This window comes from Talpa occidentalis, unplaced genomic scaffold (assembly GCF_014898055.3).
Source record: "Talpa occidentalis isolate TD23 unplaced genomic scaffold, MPIMG_talOcc4v2.1 talOcc4.2, whole genome shotgun sequence".
Classification (NCBI taxonomy): domain Eukaryota; kingdom Metazoa; phylum Chordata; class Mammalia; order Eulipotyphla; family Talpidae; genus Talpa; species Talpa occidentalis.
In genome coordinates this window covers 24,328,167-24,345,166 of record NW_023602073.1, presented here as the reverse complement: position 1 = coordinate 24,345,166, position 17,000 = coordinate 24,328,167, and the positions used below count along the sequence as shown (strand labels likewise).

The 17,000-nt window shown below is 41.8% G+C and overlaps 1 long non-coding RNA gene across 1 annotated transcript; it reads right to left on the bottom strand.

The window, feature by feature from the left end:
- Nucleotides 1-13,228: 13,228 nt before the first annotated feature.
- On the bottom strand, nt 13,229-16,436 carry LOC129146384 (uncharacterized). The gene is made up of 3 exons (XR_008553039.1): nt 16,185-16,436; nt 13,859-14,128; nt 13,229-13,736 (listed from the first exon to the last, which is right to left on the bottom strand). It is a non-coding gene; the product is annotated as an uncharacterized LOC129146384 (long non-coding RNA).
- Between the last annotated feature and the right edge of the window lie 564 nt (nt 16,437-17,000).

The window sequence follows — 17,000 nt, the reverse complement described above, 5'->3', positions numbered from 1 at the left end:
CAGAGCAAGGCCCCAAAGCCTGCCACAAGTCTAAAACATCTTCCAGTGGGGACCCACAGAAAAGGGTCACAAACAACCGGACAAGCCCAGAAGGAAAAGAGCAAAATCAACATCAAGATAAAAGCTGCCATTGTCACCTCCCCACAGGTCTCACCCACATCTGTGTCACCCAGTTCACGACCAAAAGACAAGCGCAGTTTCTTCACGTGTCTCTAGGCTCCATGCGCCTCCTCCAGGTCTCCTTGCTCCATCCTGCTTCCTTCCTCAGTCTCTTCTGCAGCTTCTCCTCTTCCTGCTCAGCTCCACCCTTCCTTGGGTGGGGCAGGGAACCTGGAACCTCCCCCTTTCCTGGGGACCACCCTGTTACAATACCCCTTTCCTTTCTTACTGGATGCCTAGATCGGTTCACTTTTGCCCTATTTATTGATATATGACTGGGGAGGTCATAGCTACAGTAGTATGTAGAATGTGGCCGTTCAAGTCAGGTGGACCTGGCCTTCACTTCTTGCCCTGCAACTTCAAACAACTTCTTTCACCTTTTGAGCCTCATATTACCAATCACTGACATAATTGCTTTCATCACATGGAATTATTATAAGAATTAACTGAAATAATGGCTGAAAATTTCTGGAGGGCGTGTTGGCAAATGCTATCATTTTCTGTAGGCAGTTTTTGGTTTTGCTTGCTTCTGTGGTTTTTTTTTTTTTTTAAGATTTTATTTATTTATTTATACAAGCACTGGGTACAGTCAGAAGCGCAGGAGGGTGAGAGAATTCACCAGAGCCAGAGCGGGGAGCAGAACAGGAAAAAGGACCGAAGTACACTGCTGAGGGGAGCAGCGGGCGGCAGGAGAGGTCTGCGCGCCATGTGGGACCCTCGCTGGCAGCCCTGGATCGAGCCTGCGCTGCAGAGGCTGCGGGCAGCTTCACAACCCAGCGCTCAACCGCTGCGCCAGCAGGGCAGGCCCTGCTTCTGTGTTTTTAATTGGTGTGACACCATGGTTTATTTCCAGAATTTGTATATAGTTAAATACTATCACCACACTGGGTATAAGGGATTTTATACAGTTTTTCATGTGTTTTATTACATAAGAATACAAAAAAAAAAAAAAAAGTAATACAGGGCCTCCCTGGTGGCGCAAGGATTTAAGTCGCAGCACTGTGAAGCAATCCGCAGCCTCTGCAGCACGAGATCTAACCCAGCCAGGGAGCTACCACATGGTGCAGCAGACCTCTCCTGTCTCCCCAGTTACTCCCCTCAGGCCTGTATTTCAGTAGATCATCTGTTCTGCTCCCCACTTTGTCTCTGGTGAATCCTCTCACCCCCCCCACCTTTGATCTACACCTCAGTTCTTGTATGCATAAATAAATAAATCTTAAAATATATATATATGTAATACATACACTAGAAACTGTTTTTGCAATAAGAAAAAAGAACATATTCTATAATCTTATAATCAATAATTTATACCCTATACAAATTACATATAACTTCATAATAGAACCTATTCTTTCTCACATATATATGAATGTATTTAATTTTATTTAAAAAATAGAGTTGCGTTACCAATTTGGTTTAACGTCTTGGTGGACAGCAAAGAGATGGTCGACAGTGTTCTGAGAGAGCTGTGATCAAAGGAGTAGGAAACAAAGCTGGAAAAGGGAACTTGGAAAGACTTGGATTTCATTTATTTTTATTATTTTTTTTTTCTTAAACAAAAATTTATTTTCTCAGTTCTGGAGGCTAGAACTCCAAGATCAAGGTGTCCACAGACTTGGTTTCTTCTGAGGATTCTCTCCTTGGCTTATTGATGGTCACTTCCTCACTGTTTCTACAGATGGTTGTCCCCCATCTCTCTGTGTTGATATCTTTTTGTAAGGACACCAGTCACACTGAATTGGGTTGAATTTCATTTAAAGTTTACTATACAGAGTAAATCCAAACTTAAGGAATGGCCTGATTTAATTTGTTTTAGAAGGTTCATTTGATTGCTGTACAGAGATAGATGGCAGGGGGCCAGGGAAGGAAAGAGGATCCTATTGGTGTAGTTCCCTAATTGCAGTGAGTAATGATAGATGAGGAAAAGGGTTTAGATTCTGGATATGTTTTGAAAGGAAATGCTGTAGAATTCACTGATTAATTGGCTCTTGGCTGCCAGAGACAGTGAGTTAAGGTTTTTGGCTTAAGCAATTTTAAATAGATGTAATTGCCACTTTCAGAGATAAAGGCTGAGAGAAGGGCAAGTTTTTTTTTTAAAGATTTATTTATTTATGCATACGAGAACTGGGATACAGGCCAGAGGTGTGGTTACGGGTAAGAGGATTCACCAGAGAGAGAGTGGGGAACAGAACAGGCAGAATGACTGAAATACCCTGGTGAGGGGAGCAGCAGGCAAGACAGGAGAGATCTGCTGTGCTATGTGGGTTGCTCCCTGGCTGGCTGGGGGTTCGAACTCAAGTTGAGGAGGCTGCGGATAGCTTCACTGTGCTGTGCTTAACCCTTTGCACCACCAGGGAGGCCCTCTCATGCATTTTTTTCATCCACGCTGGACTTAGTTTACTACATTGCAATTATTATCAGTGCATATTGATCTACAAATGTAAACATACAGGCTTAAATTATATCTGCCCTATCTATAATTCATAGAATTAAAAACATTTCTAATTGTTCTTTATAATCATGTTGAAGATTTCAGGTCATGTAAATATATACATATACATATATAAATGTGCTTTCTCTTAGCTAAAAATTTGTGATTCCCAAACCCATTCTCAATGTCCGTGACCACAATGTCCTATTCACATTTGTGATGAAAAAAAAAAAAAAAAGAATCTAGAGTGTAAAGGAAACTGTAAAGTAAAAGAAAAGCTACCTATAATCTACCATCAAGAATTGTCTCTGGGGCCTCCCTGGTGGCACAAGGGGTTAAGCACTGCACTGTGAAACTGTCTGCAGCCTCTGCAGCACCAGTTCAATCCCTAGCCAGGGAGCAACCCACTTGGCACAGCAAACCTCTCCTGCCTCTCCTGGTGCTCCCCTCAGCAGTGTTTTCGTCAGTCTGCCTGTTCTGCTCCCCACTCTATGTCTGGTGAATGCTTACCCCACCCCTGCACCTCTGGCCTGTACCCCAGCTCTTGTATGCATAAATAAATAAATCTTAAAAAAAAAATTGTCTCTGTTAACATTTTGATATATTTCCTTTCAGTGCTTTTCCCCCTAACTTTTTCCTTTAAGAATTCCTTTTTTTGAAGATTGAATACAGCACATTTATAGGTTATCTTTAGTCATTTAAGATTTGGGTAAACCAGGGCCTCCCCTGGTGGTGCAGGGGGTTGAGCGCTGCGCTATGAAGCTGTCCGCAGCCTCTGCAGCACCGGTTCGATCTCGGCCAGCCGGTGAGGGTCCCACATGGCGCAGCAGACCTCTCCTGACTCCCCCGCTGCTCCCCTCAGCAGTGTATTTCATCAGTCTGCCTGTTCTGTTCCCTGCTCTGTCTCTGGTAAATTCTTTCACCCTCCCACGCTTCTGGACTGTACCCCGTTCTTGTATAAATAAATAAATAAATCTTTAAAAAAAAAAAAAAGATTTGGGTAGACCAGTGAAGACAGCAAAATTTGATGGATGAAATTAAAAAATGGAAAACTTTTAAAAGGTGAAATATGAATTCTGTGTCAGTATTGAAAATCAACAACTACAACAACAACCAAAACCCAACCACAACCAGGATTTGAATTTACAAAGAGGAGTGCGAGGAGCCTGTCTCCCAACCTTAGGCAGGACGTCCTGCTGGATCTCACCAATAGGTTCTTGTACCCCAACTCTAACAGGAACAAGGACAGCAGGTCTTTTCGTTCATGGTCAGCAAGATTCTTTTTTTCTCATCAGTGTTATAATGAAGCCAAGTGGAGTGAATTGACTTTCACCGACCTGCTGCTTATTTTGCCTTTTAGTCAGTATATTTTATGACATCCTGAGGCCTATGAAAATGCAGAAACACAGACTCTGCTAATTGTGTTTAGCTTTATTGCTACCAGCATATTCTAGAATTTTGTAATACTTGTTATAGTAGTTGCTTTTCAGATGCTCATAAATACATTTAACACCATAAAATGTGTCTCTTCTAGAATTTTTCATTTGACTTGTTCGCTCTCATAATATTCAACCCTTTCTATATTGCTTTCTTAACAGTGTTTTAAAATGTGTTAAAACATCACAATTAATATTATATTTGGATTAACCCTCCTCTCTTTGGAAAGCCTTGCATAGAAGCTGGGTGGAATTTGGTTGTTGATGCCACATCAGACTTTTTTTTATTTTTTTTAAAGTATTTTTTAATTTTTTTAAAAGATTTATTTATTTATTTATACAAGCACTGGGTACAGTCAGAAGCGCGGTAGGGTGAGAGAATTCACCAGAGCCAGAGCGGGAAACAGAACAGGCAGACTGACTGATACACTGCGGAGGGGAGCAGCAGGCGGCAGGAGAGGTCTGCGCGCCATGTGGGACCCTCGCCCAGCGGCTGGGGATGAACCGGCTCTGCAGAGGCTGCGGGCAGCCTTGCAACCCAGCGCTCAACTGCTGCGCCACCAGTGAGGCCCCACATCAGTCTTTGATGTTGAGGGACACCACAACCACACCAAGTGGGTGTGGAAGGGTTTATTCTGAGTGAGGCTTCTTAGGGGAGCAGGGCTGGCTCCTAACCTTTTCTGGAAATGTCTTGAGAGCAAGGGAAGGAGACTCTGGGGTTTGTTCTTTTTTTTTTTTTTAAGATTTATTTTATTTATACAAGAACCGGGGTACAGTCAGAGGCACAGGAGGGTGAGAGGATTCACCAGAGCCAGAGCGGGGAGCAGAGCAGGCACATGGACCGAAGACACTGCTGAGGGGAGCAGCGGGCGAGACTGGAGAGGTCTGCCGCACCATGTGGGACCCTCCCAGGCCGGCCAGGATCGAACCTGCGCTGCAGAGGCTGCGGGCAGCTTCCTAGCGCGGCGCTCAACCGCTGCGCCACCAGGGTAGGCCCGAGACTCTGGGGTTTGACAGGCAGCTAGAATGCGGGGTTTCCAGACTGGCCTTGAGTGCTTTCAACTTGCATCAAAGTTGGGGAACTCAGGCGCTTTTTATCAGCTTGCTCAGTTGTGGGGTACAAGTGGAAGGAGGAGAGAGGGGCTTTAAAGCTATCAGTGGTGAAGCATCAAAACTTGAAGTCAAATTCTGTGCCAAATTTAAGTTTCTAATCACTTTGTGTAAATAATTTTGAAAAAATCTGCTTTTCCTAGCATTTTTTCAGGAGAATAATAATGTAATAATGATGATAGATAACAGTTAAGTCTAGTATGAGTGCTCTCACCATCATAATAAATCTGCGCAGCAGGCACTGTTGTCTTCGTGCTACAGATGAAAGAACCGAAGAACAGAGAAGTTAGGTAATTTTCCCAAGTTTGTGGTGACAGAGACTGGAAGTGTAAGGCATGTTCTGTCTTAAACTGTGATGAGCAGTTTAAGACACATTGCCTTTAGTTCTCTTTTCTTTCTGATTCTTTGCAGTGGCCTCCAATATTTCATGTTATTTAAAAAGGTTTTAAGAGTAATGAGTTTAGAATAATTTCCAAGTTTTGCATGTGAATGAGAGCCACTTTTATACCTACTATAAATTTTACTTGGTCATAGTTTGTAATCTCTTTGTACATTGCTGGGTTAGCTTTGCTAATACTTTGTTGTGTAACTTTATATCCATGTTCATGGGATATATTGGTCTGTAATTTTCTTCTTTTGTAATGTGTTTATTAGTTTTGATGTATGGTAATACTGGCCTCCTAGAATGAGTTGGGAACTGTTTCCTTTAATCTTGTTTTGTGAGAGAGATTTCAGAGATTCAGTCTCCCTTCTTTAAATGTCTGATAGAATTCAACTTTGCAGCCCTCTGGAGCTGATATTTTCTTTTCTTTTGAAGGTTTTTGACTATCAAATCAATTTCTGTATGAGTATATTTGGAGTATATATTTAATTATCAACTCAGATGATCTATTTCTCCTTGTGTGAGTTATGTACTTTTTTTGTCTTTTAAGAAATTGGTCTAAGTTACCAAATCTGTTGGCGTGGAATTATTCACATTTTCCTATATTATCTAATGTCCACGGATCAACACTAATGACCCCTCTTTCATTTCTGATATTAATATTTGTGACCTCTCTTATTTTTTCTAAACCTGGCTAGAGGTTTATCAATTTACTGATTTTCTCAACCAGATATTTAGGTTTATTTGCTTTTCCTTATTGATTTCCTATTTTCAGTTTTGTTGATTCAACTCAATTTTTTATTCTCTCTTTTACTCTTCCTTTTGCTTTATATTCCTCTTCTTTCTCTAGTTTCATAAGGTGGAAATTATTTTTGATCTTTCTTCTTTTCTAATTTATGTATCCAGTGCTATCACTTTCCCTTGAAGCACTGCTTTTGTGCATCCCACTGTATCAGTAAGCAGTATTTTCATTTTGTTAAAAATATTTTAATTTTTAATATGTAATTTACTTATTTATTTTTTTTTCTTAGAAGAACTGGAGTGCAGGCCAGAGGTGTGGGGGGTGAGAGGATTCACCAGAGACAGAGTAGGGAACAAAACAGGAGAATTTTGCGAAATACACTGCCAAGGGGAGCAGCGGGGAGACAGGGGAGGTCTGCTGCTCAGCTCGTTGGCTGGGGATGGAACTCAGGCCATAGTGGTGACAGAGCTGAGACTTAACTAGGCCACCAGGGAGGCCCCATTTAGTCAAAAATATAAACGAATTTTTTTCTTGATACTTCTTTGACCAATAAATATTTAATTTCCAAATATGTTTAGATTTTATAGCTATCTTTGTTACTGATTTTTAGTTTTACTTTGTTGTGGCCTAAGAGTGTATTTTCTATGATTTCTACTCTTTCACATTTGTTAAAATGTGTTTTATAGTCCAGAATGTGATCTGTCTTGGTGAATGTCCCATGTGATCTTGAGTAGAATGTGCATTCTGCTGCTGGATAAAGTATTTTATAAATGTCCAACAATTCTACCTAGTTGATTGATGTATATATACTTCAGTTTAACTATATTCTTATTCTGCCTTCTGGATTTGTCAATCATTGATAGAAATATATTGAAGTGTCCAAGTGGAAAAGTGGATTTATCTATTTCTTCTTGTAGTTTTACCACTTTTTACATCATGTATCATAACAATGTGTTGTTAGGTATGTATGCATATTCTTGGAATGTACATAAGGAATATCATTATGTAATATCCCTTTTATCTCTGATAATTTTCCTTGTTTTGAAGTCAGTTTTGCTTGAAATTAATACAGATGTTCCAGCTTTCTTTTTATTAGTGTTGACATGACATCTCTTTATCCCTATCTGTATCATTATATTTAAAGTGGCTTTTTTTAGGCAGCAAATAACTATTTGGTTCCCCTAAGTATGTGATGGAACCTTAGAGTAGAAAAATTTAGGATGGAAGGTCTCACAAGGATGAGCACCAGCGGTGGGGGTAGGGACGATTAATAAATCGTAACTCAACCTGGTTATGGAAGTTTCCAGGAATCTGAGATAGTGTCAGAAAAGATTATCAGCCAGCAATGGGGGCAGAGAGGATTATCAATTTTAGAAGACCAACCCAATCTTATCCCAAGGGGATAATTTCCACAATAATCTCTTCCTTTTTTAAAAAAAGATTTATTTATTTTTATGCATACAAGAGCTGGGATATAGGCCAAAGATGTGGGGGGTGAGAGGATCCACCAGAGACAGAGTGGGGAGCAGAACAAGCAGACTGACTGAAATACACTGCTAAGGGGAGCAGCGGGCAAGACAGGAGAGGTCTGCCTTGCCATGTGGATTTCTCCCTCCCTGGCCAGCCGGGGATCGAACTCGTGCTGCAGAGGCTGTGGATTGCTTCATAGTGTGGTGCTTAATCGCCTGCGCCACCAGGGAGGCCTGCCACAATAATTTCATCAAAGAATGTTATAAAAGATCATCTCTTGCCCTGGCAAAATGCAGCTCTTGTCTTTTAAGACTGCCCGCCTGTGTCTATGCAGGCATCTTATTAGGGGGAAAGGATGTCCTGAGCTAATTCCATGCAGGCTTTGTGGACTCCACCCCCACTCCAGACTTAAGCCATCAGGACATTGGGAAAGACAAATCCCATCATCACCAAAGGGAAGGTTTCTGGGACCCGAGGGTGAAGTTAAGCAGCCAGTTTTGGTATAAAAACCAGACACGTGGGCCTTGGGGTCTCTCTCTCACTCACCTCCTGGCTTCACGGCCTGTGGCTCGTGGCCAGCTCTCAGAGTGCCATTTGGGATTCCAAATAGGCAGAATGGGTAGGACGCGTTTAAGACTTTATCTCCCACTTTTTTCCCTGAGTTGTACATTTCCTCATTTTCCCTTCCCTTGTGAATAAATCTTTTATTAATCTTTTGTGTGTGCCTGCAGCGGAGTATTAAGTCTCTTTAAAGTGTGCGGGTGAGGACCCATAGTCAGGCAACCCGTTTTATATCTGGGCTGTCTTGTAACAATCTCTCTTTCCTGGTTTTCCTTTCCTGTGTGCTGATGAATGGGAACTGAATTCTTTCCCAAAGGGACCCAAAAACCCCACCCACCTAACCCCATCATCTGAATCCCAACAGGACCATTCATATTTCAATTAATTATTGATATAGTTGGGTTAATATCCACTGTGTTTTTAACTATTGTATTCATTGTGTTTAGTCTTTGTCTTCCTCTTTTCCTCTTTCTCTGCTTTACTTGAATATTTTATATGATTCCGTTTTCTCTTTTAACATGTTAAGGGTTATACTTCATTATTTATTTATTTATTTATTAAGATTTATTTATTTTTTAAGATTTACTTATTTATGCACACAAGAACTGGGGTACAGGTCAGAGGTGTGGGGGGTGGGGTGTGAGGATTCACCAGAGACAGAATGGGGAACAGAACAGGCAGATCTACTGAAATCCACTGCTGAGGGAAGCAGCAGGAGAGACAGGAGAGGTCTACTGCACCATGTGGGAAGCTCCCTGGCTGGGGATTGAACTCGTGCTCCAGTGGCTGTGGACAGCTTCGCAGGTTGTGTCTTAACCTTTTGTGCCACCAGGGAGGCCTCAGGGGTTATACTTTAAAAAGTTTTAAGGGTTGCTTTTTATTAAAAAATGTTTTGAGTGGCTTAGAAATGCAAATGCAACTGATTTTTGTACATTGATTTTATACCTTGAAACTTTCTTGAATTTGTTTATTCTAACAGGCTTTTTTGGGTGGAGTCTTTAGGATTTTCTACATAATAGTGATTTACAAAGAGAATATAACTTCTTTGTTTTTGATATGGATGTCTTTTATTTTTATTACTTAATTGCTTTGACTAGGACTTCCTGAACTATGTTGAATAGAAATAGTGAGAATGGGCACCCCTCTTTTGTACCTGATCTTAGAGGAAAAGTTTTCCACTCTCACCATATATAGATGAATGTATAAAGAACATGTAGTATGGATGTATGTGTGTGTATACAAATATATATGTGTGTGCATATATATATATATCTGTGTGTGAATATATACACACACATATATACTCACTAAGTCCTCACTGAATGTCATTGGTAGCGGTCTACTTCTGATCACAAAACATCACCAAACTTCTAAATAAAGACTCCAAAGCTTCTGACATTAAACACTATTCATTTGTTCACATATTCTCACTTATACCAGTTCAGGCTGGGGCCTCTCCTGGCAGCTCAGGGCTTGAGGTGGGATCCAGCCCTGGATGTCCTTCTGTTGCAGGGTGCACTGGTGCACATACACCACACTACGCAGGCTGGGACAGTATGCACAGGCCAGTGAAGCTAGTGTGCACTGGAATGTGTGAGGAAACCGGAGTCCATGGAGAAAATCCAAATGCAAACGCCATCCAGAAAGCTGCCCCAACCAGGAATTAATTATTTTTTAATCAAAATTATGCTGAAATGTTATTCAAGAATCTTCTGTGTTGTGTTGTGTGTGTGTGTGTATAAATAAATGCACACATACACATATGTATTTGGAAGGTTATATTTAGAAGCTCATTCAGTCATAAAAAGAAGTGAAATGGTGTCGCATCTGAGGGGTGTGTGCAGCCTTCCCGGCCCTGGAGGGGAGAGCCAGGTGAAGTCCAGTTACAAGAGCTGCAACGCGTCCTTCCAGCAGGAAGCCTGGAGCATTTTCCTGCTGTAAGACCACCCATCCATGAGCTAGTGAAGGGATGACTTTGACCATTTAGCTACAAAAATCCCTCCCTGATTTAATGTCTTAAGCTTGTGGGCTTTAATGTTTAGCTCATCAGTAACAGCTTTATCAGTTGAGGAAATGGCTTATCATTGAGGTCATGCTGTTCTTCAGAGAGTTAGTTGAAGATTGATCAGCCCTCTCCGTCTCAGAAAATGTGATCACAGCCAACAGGGGCTAAACAAAGAGCAGGAAATAAGAAGAAATTTGAGCCTTTGGCTGCTTGTTGTATCTGGGCTTTAAGTAGAAGCAAAGAAAGAAGTGATTAAACTGAAAATTTTTACATTATAATGTTTATTTCCTTTTATCATGAATGAAACCAGAATCCCCGGAGATGATTAAATGTAACCAGAGTCCCTGAGTACATAATGAAATTTTATAATTTTAAGTAAACATGATATATGCCGATCTATATACCACATGGTTAAATTGGAACACAGTTATCACATAATTAAATCATTTATCGTAAGAGTGTTATAAAATCAACCCCCTAGTACAAATCAGAGATTCAGAGGAGCAGACTTTCAGTTTAATCCTATAAACATCCATTGGGTCTCTTTTAGGTACAAATTACATGTTCTAGAAATTTTAATCTATAAAAGGAAGTTAGGTACACCTGAAATAGTTGGCTGAGGATTTTGTGTATCTACATACATGTTCCAGTAGGGGGCAGCAAAGGACCAGCATGATTTTAGTCTGTGGTCTCACACCAGCGAGTGGCTCATGTGGCAAACTTAAATAATAGAAATCTTCTAACAGTCAGGGAAAACAGGCCATGGATTTAGTTTTACTTAGAGTCTAGGTATCTTTTATATAGTCTAATACAGTTTTTGTACTGTGTAGCAGATTATCTCATGTGGCCCAAGGATCTATCAGTGATGGCCTGTAATTCAATATTATCTGTGGGGTCAGTTAGAATTCTGTTGAAGCATGACTTATTAGCGGTGTAACCTGGAAAGATTACTTAACTTTTCTGAGCCCCAGTTCCCTCAGCTATTAAAAAAAGAGGTGGGGCCGGGGAGGTAGCAATGCCTGCTTCATAAGGTTTTAATAAATACAAAATAATTTCTCTATCTTGGAGCGGCTAAGAATAAGAACAGTTCAAAGACAGAGCTAGAAAAAGTTTCCCTGATAGCCTACCGGTCTTGGACTTACACTGTTTCTTTAAGGAAAATCCTGTTTAGGGATAAAGAGTATAGACCATTAACTCTGAAGAGTACCTAAGTGTTTTTATTTAACAGACAGGTTTATGTACTAGTTTCGCGTCATTGTGGCCTAAGAGCATATATGTTGCTTATTCATATAATTTCTAAAGCCAATGAAATACTTGTGAACACTATATCAAATTCTTTTATGATCTCAAATGACATATCTAAATTTGGCATTCACAATTTTTTATTTTCTAAGTGGATAAATAAAATAATACTCGAGGCACTGAACTTGCTTTATTATCATTTAATCCTCACAAAAGTATTATGACAATTATTTATTTCTTCTTATTTCAGACATTTTAAAATGTTTTTCACTTGTCAAGCTTTCTGGAGTCTTTTTTTTTACCTTTTTGCCTTTAAAACTTCATTGATCATTCTTTTTTAAATGTCTTTTGCTTTGATTGTTACTAGTCAAACTTGAAATATATCTATCAGTGTAAAGAATTAATCAGTATTTAACCTCCCTCTCTCCTATCAGATAAGACATATAACCTGATTTTTTTCCATTCCTCACTCGTGACAAGCCTGTTTTGAGAAATAATCTCAAATTTGAATCTGAAATTATTGTTATCTTTTTGTGCACTTTATCTTATATTTAAAAATGGCCCTCAAGTGGTTTACAGCAGTAGATTAATAATAATCTCTGTTTTTTGACACATTCGAACACTGCCATCTATGCAAGATCCTCATTTATTTTTCACTTTCAATACTGATTAAGTATTGATGAAACTGTCATCCGCTTCAATAGCCGGGACCTTGATATTAACCCCTGTCTAGCTTTACCATATAGTCCCCGCTTGTTCCATTTGGGGCATCTATTATTCCTTTTTTTTTTTTTTGCCCGCTATTCCTTTACTTTATATGATTTTATTTTATCTACATGTTAGCTAAAAGTGGTACTTAAAATACTTGTTTTTTTTATTCTACTTAAAAGAGTTTACTCTCTGTGGTCCTCTGAGTCTTTATGAAATGGTCTGATCCTATCACACTATGAGTACCCCCCAGTTTATTTCATTTTTCTTTTCATTGACATTCAAGTTGTTGCGGGTTTTTCCTTCTTTCTTTGTACATTAAGCTTAAACCATGGGCTTAAACCATGGGATAGAATTGTTATGCATGTTCAACTCTACAAATAACACCAGTTATTTTCCAACGTGGTTTCTGCAATGGACTGATTTTTTTTGTCTCCCTAAAATTCATCGGTTGATGCCTCACCACTAGTGTGATGGCGTTAGGAGGGGGTTAGGTCTTGAGAGTGGTGCCGTCATGAATGGAATCAGTGGCCTCATCAATGGACCCTGGAGAGTGCGCACCTTCTCTCTGCCATGGAGGATGTAAGAGATAGCTTTCTGCTCCCTGGAAGAGGCTTTCACCAGAACCTTGCTATTCTGGCACCTTGGTCTCAGACTTTTAGCCTCCAGCACTCTGAAATACAATTTTTTTTTTAAGATTTATTTATTTATGCATACGAGAACTGGGGTACAGACCAGAGGTGCTGGGGGTGAGAGGACTCAACAGACACAGAGTGGAGAACAGAACAGACAGACAGACTGAAATACACTGCTGAGGGGAGTAGCGAGCCAGACAGGAGAGGTCTGCTGCGCCATGTGGGTCAGCTCCCTGGCCGGCTGGGGATCGAACCCATGCTGCAGTGGCTGTGGATAGCTTCATAGTGCTGAGACTTAACCCCTTGCACCACCAGGGAGGACCTTCATAGTAAGTCTTGATAGCTAATACATAAGTTCTCTTGTGGTCATCTTCACAAATTTCCTGGCTTGTCTGCATCTTTATTCTTTATGCTTTATTTTAAAATTTGCTTAAGATCTATGAAATAGATAGGCCGATTAGGATTTGAAATTTCATTGATTCTGTAGGTCACTTGATGATAAATTTGAATCAGAGTGCTTTCCTGAGTTCTGTGAGTTGTTCTCGCAAATGGTAGGACTTGAGGTGAATCCTCTGAATTTATAGCCAGTAGGTCACAAGTCCTGGTGACGGTGCCTGAAGTGGGAGGAGTCACGTGAGACATCCCTTAACTTGTGGCTGCTGATGCTAACTCCAGGTGGGTGGAGCGTTCCCCCACGTTGAAGGACTGTGGCCCACAGGCGGAGCTGTTCCCCAGGCTCTCCAGCTGTTCCCTGGGATCTCTAGCAGGGAGCCCACCAGCGCCCGGAGCATCACTGAGCACGTCAAGATTCTTCAGGCTCTGTTGTCTGAAACTCCACTTACATTTGGCTGTTGACTTGAAATTTAGACACAGAGTTTATTAGATTATTCTTAATGCTGATATCCATATATTAAAAAAGAAAAAGATGGAGTGAGGGGAGAGGTGGGAAGAGAGGGAGGAAGAAGCCAACAAACTACCTGCGTTACATTTTTCTTTGCCTTCAGGTTTTTCAAAGGGGAAAAGCCATGGAAATTGTTCAGAATGTATTATCACTTCAGTTGTGATGGTGGCTTCTTTGTATGCTACATTGGCCATTTATTTTATATTTGTAAGTGAGCAAAATTAGTTTATTTAGCCAGCTGTGTCAACACCAGGAAATAATAAAATAATAATAAAAGATTCTTTTCCTCTGGTTATTTTTGTGTTCTTTGTAGCTCATGCAGTAGATCTGTTGCCTTCAGATGTATCTGCAAGAAAGACAAGTGGTAGGAAAAAGGGTCAGTTTTAGAGAGAGGAAGGAAGAAATTAATTCTCCATTTCCTGCACTTTGCCTGAGAAACTTGTTTTTCTTTAAATTTATGTGCATGTGCCCTTAGTCCTGCTGGTCACTCTTCCCCGCTGCTGCCTCTCCACCCCCAAATGGGAAAAAAAAAAAAAGGAAGCCGTTTCTTTGCAGTGCTCACAGGATGTGTCAGATAAAAGCAAAGCAGGGAAGTTGCTCAGGGAAGTGCAGCTTTCCTGGCCTGGGCCTAGCCTGGTTTCTTCTTCAGATATTTATAAATTGGTGCCGTTTGATGTCGCAAACGTTTTTTAAACAACCCAATAGGAATAGTGTTTTATTTTTTTAACACGAGAACTCGCCAGTAAGCTTCTGTGTGACTTCAGTTGTATGGCCTGAGCCAGGGCTGGCTTGTACACCAGCTCGAGAAACAGTTGGGTGCCACACTTCCAAGCACAAGTACAGTCTTGGAAACAGAGTAAACAGCATGTGATGAAACCAATTTGACCATGGGCTAATTGGTACAAGCAAGAGTTTAGTTAGTAGGGCATATTTCTTGTCACAAAAGTATCATCAAACTTCTGAATACCCCAAGCACTTGTAAGATGAAAAAAATAATTTGTAATAAAAAATAATTCACCTGTTCATTTGGTGTCTAATCCATTTATTCCATTGCAGCATGGGGATGGCCAGAGTTTGTCCTGGCAACGCAAGGCGCCAGGCAGGGACCCACCCTAGACAGGACACCCTTCCAAGGCAAGGTGCCCCTAACAACTGTGCTTATTCTGCACGACTGGTACAGTATAGACGCATCAGCGCACACGTTTCTGGGGTGTGGGAGGAAATGAGAAAACCCACAAGACTTGGGGAGAAGGTGCACCCTCCATACAGACTGTGGCCCCATGTGGGAGTCCATTGTTTTTTTCCACATCAATGTTATAATGAAACGATGTTATAATGAAGGATCTTCTGTATGTGTTTTGAGGATAGACTTTTGATAAGTGTAGAATAATATGGAATTCAGTTTTTACATTTAAAGATTCATTCATCCATGCACACAAGAACTGGGGTACAGGTGAGAGGTGCGGGTGGTGGGGTGAGAGGATTCACCAGAAACAGACTGGGGGACAGATCAGGCAGAGTGGCCGAAACACACTGCTGAGGGGAGTAGCGGGCGAGCCAGGAGAGGTCTGCTGTGCCATATGGTAGCTCCCTGGCTGGGGATCGAACTCATGCTGCAGCAGCTGCAGACAGCCCCATAGTCTGCGTCCTAACCCCTTGCGCCACCAGGGAGGCCCTGGAAGTCAGTTTTATCCTTCCGGGTGGGAACCCACAGTGGAAATACTGTGCTGTCTGTGAAAGACAGAGTGTGGGTTTTAAACAAATCCAGGGAAAGAAGTGCAACTTTCCTTGCAAAGAGTCGGGCGAACATCCTTCCAAGGACGTGTGAACAGGCCGGTGCCTCCTCACCAATGAAAAAGCGGTCGTCTGAGCATCCTCCTTGCTGTGCAGTCTCATGATTCTATGGAAGTCAAGCTGAGCTTCAGGTTTCTAGAACTCAAATGTTCAGCTCCTGAATAATTGAATGAGTCCAGGACTACGTTTTTATGCCAGTTTTATATTTTGTAATAAGTAGGGGGGAAGGTGTGGATACACTTTCTGGATTTGATCTGAGCAGCTTCCCTGGCAGAAACTCCCTCTTTCTGTATTTCCTTCCCAATCATAATTCTCCACGGGGGTATAGTACCATACCTGAAACACAGTATTTTAACTTGTATTTATTTTTATTGTAGGATATTTAGAACATGAAAGTAGTAAGAAAAGTGGCATCCAGCCACAATTCTTCTAGAGACTGAACATCTTAGTTCTGTCCATCCTGCGCGCACACACACTCAGCCCAACATCCCTCAGAGATCAGAATATGCACCATGATGTAATCTGATTTATTTACGTAATGTATCATGGAGTAATTCTTGATGTCATACACACACACACACACATATTTTATATTCCAGAGGTCTTACTTATTTTTCACACCCATCCTGCTGTGAATCCATGAATTCACTGGGATGGCTCGGCAGCTCAGGCGCCTTCCCGCAGGCTCTCATCCAGTGTGCGTCTTTTTTTTTCCTTATCATTTCCTTTCACGTGGTTCAGGGCGCGATCTTGACTCCGGGAGTGCTCCATGTGCTCAATGAGAGCATGAATCCCTGGGCAAGTGTCATGCCCTTGTTCGTTTACAGCAGTGCCAGCGCGAGCGGGGTAACGCAGCTCTTCCAGTGCTGCCATGGCAACGTGTGGGCGTCCTTTTGTGAGCCGCGCGGGGCCCCTTGACGTCTCCTATCGCCGTTATCAGAGACTCGCGTGTGTGCGGCCGAGGGAACAACTGCCATGTTTTCTGAAAGGCCTAGAGGACACAGTGGGCACCGCTCCCCTTCCCTTGTGTTGATCCTTTCGGCGACTCACTGGAAGGTGGCCATGTGCGCCCACAGAGATGCGTTAGGTACTGAGGATCGTGGTGCAGCTGTGGCCCCAGAGGGGCCTGCTGGGGACGGATGGGCTGCCGGTGCGGTCCACCCGCTGGTGCTAGCCGGGCCACTTGGGACATGTGAAAGGATATCTGTACTGAGGCTGACTTGTGCTGCCCCGAGCCGGCTCCCTACCTTCCCATGACCCTCCTCACGCTCCACAACTAGAGGATGATCCCCTGGCCACATGGCCACAGGGCCTGGGCATCCCGCTCTGCTTGGTGGCCCCCTGCTTTCTGACATCGGTGCAGCCCCATACCAGTGGTTTGGGGTGTCATCCTTGAATGTAGCCCGATTTACCATACTGTTGGG